Consider the following 6,000-nt stretch of genomic DNA (forward strand, 5'->3'; position numbering starts at 1 on the left):
ATAAAAATGTACAGCTTTATATAATCATAACAAAAAAGTCACAAAGTTAGTATCACATAAGTCAGAAATAATTCAGCTATACCAAGAATTTTGTTTAGAGAATTAGGACAAAAATACTGATTCCTTGGATCTGTACTTTAAATAAAAGGAATATTTCTACTGCATTCATATTGATCTTCTTAGCCATAACCTTGACATTTTCAGGAATAAACTACTAGTTGGAAGCCTTAACTACTCAGAAAGTAGCATACACAGCAGGCTCTGAATAAATGTACATTCAGTTGAACTCCATATTAAAGACAGCACCAGTGCTTAATAAAGGTGTTTGAATCATAAATCAAAGACTGACCAAATGCTTCATGAGAAAAACTGATAGCGCCTCTTCAAGACTGACTCCGATGTTCTTCGTACGTACAGTGGCATCACTAACTTTTACAAATCCTCATACATAATGCAGTAGTCACATTAACCTTTTTTTCCCCCAAACTATCAATTTCAAATCAGGTTCTCTAAACAGGTACACACTTTTAAGAAGTTTATAAAGTAGTATAAATATATGAAGTTTATTCAAAAATTTCAAAGTCATTTTAAATGGCGCTTGACTAGGTTTTCTTTAAAATTAGGTTATAGATAAAACTAGATCAGAATAAATAACAAGGCATCAGGCAAACGCTCATAAAGTCCATTCTCAAAATCTCAATTAGACTAATTCCAAAGGTTTATTTTCACACTCTTCCCACAAAACCACAAACAGCCTGGAAAACATTCACTATTACTTATTGAATAATTAAGAAAAAGAGTGGCAAGGAAAACAAAATTGTCATCGTTGTAACACATTCCCAAGCAATTACTGAAAAGAATTAAATAGGTATCTATGAAGTACTTTTACAACACAATTGCTCAGCATAGGAAGGTGTACTCCATAAATGCTGTACATCTTCTAATACTTTTCCCTCAAAACAGAAATGAGAACAGCTCTGGAAGCATTAAAAATACAGCAGCATCTCCAACAATTTTCTAACTCACACGCTCATAAGCAAGTTATTTAACGTCCCCTGCCTCAGTTTCCTCCTACAAACCATTCACATTTTAGAGACACACTACAGGTAAATCATAAGCGCTAATCTTCTAATTCTTCCAAGCACAGGCAAATTTTATATTGTAATCACACTTGGTGATGTATTACAAATATTTAACAACCTTTTTTTTTTTTTTTAAATCAACAGTCTTAAGCGGGAACCTGTAAGTATCTGTGCCGCCCAAACATCTGGGGGAAGGGGGCGGAGCCGAATTACAGTTCAGCCCTTAAAGCTATGTATAACTTCGAGGCGCAAAATCGATCATATTCGCCTAGACCTGTTCTGCCTCTGGCTCTTCTCACTGGGGCGGCGCACAAGTACCCTCCAGGTGGAAAAAAGAGAGGAGGGTACAAAAACCATTTCGGAGTGCTTCTAACCGAAGGCAGCAGAGTTCCCTAGACTCAAGTCACGACTGCAACGGCGATCGCGCTCCTCGCCTCCCTGCCCGCCCCGAACCGGCCAAGTCCCCGCGTCCGCTTCACCCGAGGGTGAGCCACCGGCGACCCCTGCCCTCACCAGAAACCTCGCGGCGTAGACTTGGCCACAGGACCCGAGCCCGCGCCTCGCCACGCACGCATCCTTCGGGGCTGATGGTCCCTTCCTAAACTCCAAAAGTTACTTCCCAAGTCCCCGAAAGGAACCCGGTCCGTCTCAGCCCAGACCACGAAAAATCATCCCTGCTCCTCAACCCCGAAGTCCATTTCTCAATGCCCCGAGCCCGACCTCACCCACCGCGACGCGGCTGAACCGGAGGGCGCTGTCCGCGCTGCCGGAGAGCGACGGTTGGAAGGCGCAGCCAGGCGCGCGGGTGACAAGGACCTGCGGCCGGGCGAAGGGGCCCCGGGGGAGTCAGAGGGACGGGATGAAAACAGTTAAGGGGCGTCAGCGGAGGCCGCTAAGTGAGGGAGGAGAGCTGTGGCCCCGGGGATGGACGACCGGGGTGCGGGGCCAAACTGAGCCGAAAAGCGAGTAGGGCAGTGAGGGGGCGTTCCTCGAATGGGACACGCTGCCGAGGGTTCCGCGCCGCCCGCCCGCCCAAGGACAACGGTCAGGGCTCAGACGCCACACCTTCGCCTCTCCGTTCTTCACAGGGCCCAGAGTCACCACGCACCTTGGTTCTTGTCGGCGACAGCAACAAAATTGTCACATTTGTCCGCGAGCCGGCAACGAGCTTCACACCGCCGCCGCCATTTTTGAGAAGCCGCGCGCGGAGACGCGCATGCCCCGCAACCGCCACCGCGGCCCCGCCCCCTCCGCGGCCAGTCCGCGTGCCCTTCGGTTGCCACGAGCACGCCCTACGACCGCTGCCGCGTGCGGGCCCAAATCCGGGGACCCTGCTGCCAGCCTGCGCGAGCGCGGCTGCGAGACGCTGCAAACCCGGGAAAAACCGTTGGCAGTTTTCCCTCATCCCCCCCCCAGCCAAAAAAGGCCAATCCCCGCCCGTGGCCCCCAGGCCCTCATGACTCCCTAAATGGGACCCCAGGGTTCGCGTGAAGTTTCATACCGGGAACTCGCTCCCCTTCGTCATGGCCTTTGATTCCTGGCCACCACCCACCCTGGCCACGAACCCAAAAAAGCAGGCACTTCTCTAGGAATTCAAGCAAGTTCGAGGAGCAGGGAAAAGGCAGCACGTTCAAAGCCACTCCTTCGCTGGCTGCAGCGTATTCCTTGAAACTGCTTCCCCTCACCCCCCACCGCGCTCCCAGCCTGGGGTTTTGCCACGCATTCCCCTCCCAGCTCCATGTTCTAGATTCAGCTGTTCCTCTAAATCCAGGTTTGCGCTAACGGAAGCTAGATTAACCCGGAGGATGAAATCATTTGCTCACCGACTTGAGGGTGCTCAGGATCATCCCTGAGAGTGCTTTTTTGGGATCCTCTCAGCCTGATCCCTCTCTCCCTGGGCGTGTTCCGCAGAGCAGGTGAGGTTGCTGCTGTAGGAAGGGATCATAAAAATAGCCTTAAAATGAACCACGAACCTCTCAGCACAAAATGCAGCAAAACAGAAAGCAGGAGAAATGAACAGGTCCTGTCTTGTGAAGCTGGGTATAAGTGGAGTTCAAACTTTTGTTGCTTTTGTTTAAAAAATGATACAATATGTTATGTTAGCAAGTAAACTATTGGCAGACCTTCTTCCCTCACCACAGTTCTTTCCAAAGCTGAGTGTAGGTTTTGCAGCTGTGATATCCGTGACCGCCTTAACTTACTGTACCGAATATGGTATACTTTTGAAATCATAATTCAGAAATGAAGAACCTGGGGCCAGCTTTGCACCGTAGTGGGCTAAGGCACGGCATCTGGTTGGATTCCCGGCTGCTCCACTTCCAATCCAACTCTCTGCTAATGCACCTGGGAAAGCAGTAGAAGATGGCCCAAGTCCTTGGGCCTCTGCACCCATGTGGGAGACCCAGAAGAAGCTCCTGGCTCCTGGCTTCCGATCAGCGCAGCTCTGGGCGTTGCAGCCAACTGGGGAGTGAACCAGCAGATGGAGGACCTCTCTCTCTGCCTCTGCCTCTGCCTCTGCCTCTACCTCTACCTCTGCCTCTCTGTAACTCTACCTTTCAAATAAATAAATAAATCTTTTTTTAAAAAGAAAAGGAAGAGAAATCAACAACGTAAAACTAAAAACAAAAAATATATCCATTTTCTATAATGCAGAATAAATTTTAATATTCAACTTTTACAGTATTAAAAACCAAAATAAAGTATTTTTATGATATTTAAGCATTGATGAATGGCATAAAATCAAATTAATTGTTCTTAAATCAGTTAAAAATAAAAAACATGATAATGCAAAATTCAAATAAACTATAAGGTGAAAGTAGAAATTCTAGGCCAATGATATGCAAATATTAAAGACAGATTTGGTCATATCAATTGTTCAATAGATATCACATAGGAGAGAATGCTCAAATGGTCTAATATGAAGGTTGAAAAATGTTTTTTAAGTTTGGAAATAAATCTTTAACAGGAAGAAATTTAACCCAAGAAAATCCTTAGTATGGGCAACAGCAGGGTTCAGGGCATGAGATTTAAAGTCTTAATTAGTGGCCATTACCTTTCTAATCATGATGCAATGGAAACATTTGAAATTCATCTCTATGTCCTGTATGTGAAAGATCTGGCTTATCATTTACACCTTTTTTACATGTATGGGCCTTTTATTAAATTGTAGGAACAAAAAAAAGTAAAAAAAAAAAAAACTAAATTGTAGGAACACTATTCTGATTTCTAAATTGCCTGTCTCACTGATGCCTCATCTGCTTCCCATATTCCTAAAATGAAATTACCCTAAAAATGTAATTTGCATGATCTATATTAAAACATCTCTATGATTATGTTCACCAAAGGATTTATAGACATGTAACTATGTTATGCTAAATATACTACCAATAATGATAATAACTACCATTTAGTGGGCACCTACTATGTCCTGACAACCATGCTAGTCTCTTCAGATTCAAATTTCCAATATTCACAATGTTCCTATGAGGCAGATACTCTTAGTCCCATTTTACAGATGAGAATAATGAATACTACATAGCAAATAATGGCATTTAGCTGCTGAATATGTTTGAATATTTCCTTTCACCCCATCATATCCTTTTCACTCCGTCATCAATCATATGCTTTTATCATATACTATGTATATAAACTCTCAATAATTATTTTATTTACCTATACCCTACTTTCCTCCTTTGCCAAAATAAATTTGAGACTGCTTTTCAATAATGTTAACATAGGTCAGAACATTGTAGGAATTTAGTAAATATTTGTTGAGTGAATGGATAAATGCATCTTGCTATCATGATATTCAATTAATTCTGCCTAGTAAACAATCAGATGCTTCTGAAATGAAAAAGTAAGAGCTAAGACTAGCAAAATCCAATTTTGCATGATTTCTTTTTCAAGCTTCAGATGCTCCTGTCAGTTTGCTACTGACTTGGTCCAAAACCCGTGACAACCTTAAAGAAGACACAACACCCCACCTAGTCCATGTCCAGTGCAACTTCCTCTTGTATCTCAAGTGTGTTTGAGACTTCCTTTTGTACATTTCTTTAGAGTTTAATATTAGCCAAATAGAATGAAAAAAAAAACCTTCTTTCCTAGATAAGAAAGTTTAATCTACATTTTTATCAATGCACATGCTTATATCAAAACAATATTATTTGCATAGATTTGACATCTTGGGATGATCAGCGAAGAGGCCCTCCAGTTTTCCCACTTCATGCACGTGTTTCTTCCTAAAACACAGAAGCCTGACTAAGCCTGGCAAAGACTGGAGATCCAAGGTATAACTCCTAAATTCTCCATTTATATTTTCACCATAGTGAAAAAAATCCATATAGTAGGTATTAAATAACTAGTAAACTAATTAAAATAGTAACTGAGTTTACAAACATTTTCTGATCCCTATTCTTAACAAATTGCCCATGTCTCCCCCCTTTAAACACATACCAATAGATATAATTTTGGTTCCTAACTTCAAAATAATAACTTCCATGAAAAAAAAATAGCAAATTCTTTCAGAGTTACTCATGTCATGTACTATCGTATAACCAGATGAATGAATTGTAGTTGACCAGCTAACAACTGGCCCTTTGGACATTTAATTAAAACAGGTTTGCTTTTACACTTTTTTTGCTGCTCATCTCCCAATTGGAGCCAGTTCCACCCCACCCCTACCCCCACTTCTTTCTAGAACCTTAGCTCCGCCAGTGACAGCGACTCTACAGTGACAGCGACTCTACAGTGACAGCTCCTGACAGGGGCTCCTCTTTCACAGCTTTGGTTCTCCCTGGGTCTTCGGGAAGGTGGAGGACTGGGGGAAGTGGGTACAGCTTCCAGCTTCCAGTGGTTACTAGTCCCTTGGCTCCTTCAGCATCCCGTGTCAGTTCTCTTAAACCTGCCCACACCCCTGTAT

At 43.5% G+C, this 6,000-nt stretch overlaps 1 protein-coding gene across 13 annotated transcripts in view; it reads right to left on the reverse strand.

Moving 5' to 3' along the window:
- Positions 1-2,344, reverse strand: part of SCML2 (Scm polycomb group protein like 2) — an 81,060-nt gene extending 78,716 nt beyond the window's left edge. For 8 of the 13 annotated variants that reach the window (XM_070066800.2, XM_070066794.2, XM_089324563.1 and 5 more), the window contains exon 1: positions 2,191-2,314. The gene's annotated coding sequence lies outside the window, so the exon portion shown is untranslated. Of the gene's footprint in view, positions 1-2,190 lie in introns of all 13 variants that reach the window. The other 5 variants (XM_070066802.2, XM_070066796.2, XM_070066795.2 and 2 more) reach the window with 4 other exon arrangements.
- Positions 2,345-6,000: the final 3,656 nt, after the last annotated feature.

The sequence above is a fragment of the Oryctolagus cuniculus genome, chromosome X (assembly GCF_051225735.1).
Source record: "Oryctolagus cuniculus isolate XC-2025 breed Fujian yellow rabbit chromosome X, ASM5122573v1, whole genome shotgun sequence".
NCBI classification, from domain to species: Eukaryota; Metazoa; Chordata; class Mammalia; order Lagomorpha; family Leporidae; genus Oryctolagus; species Oryctolagus cuniculus.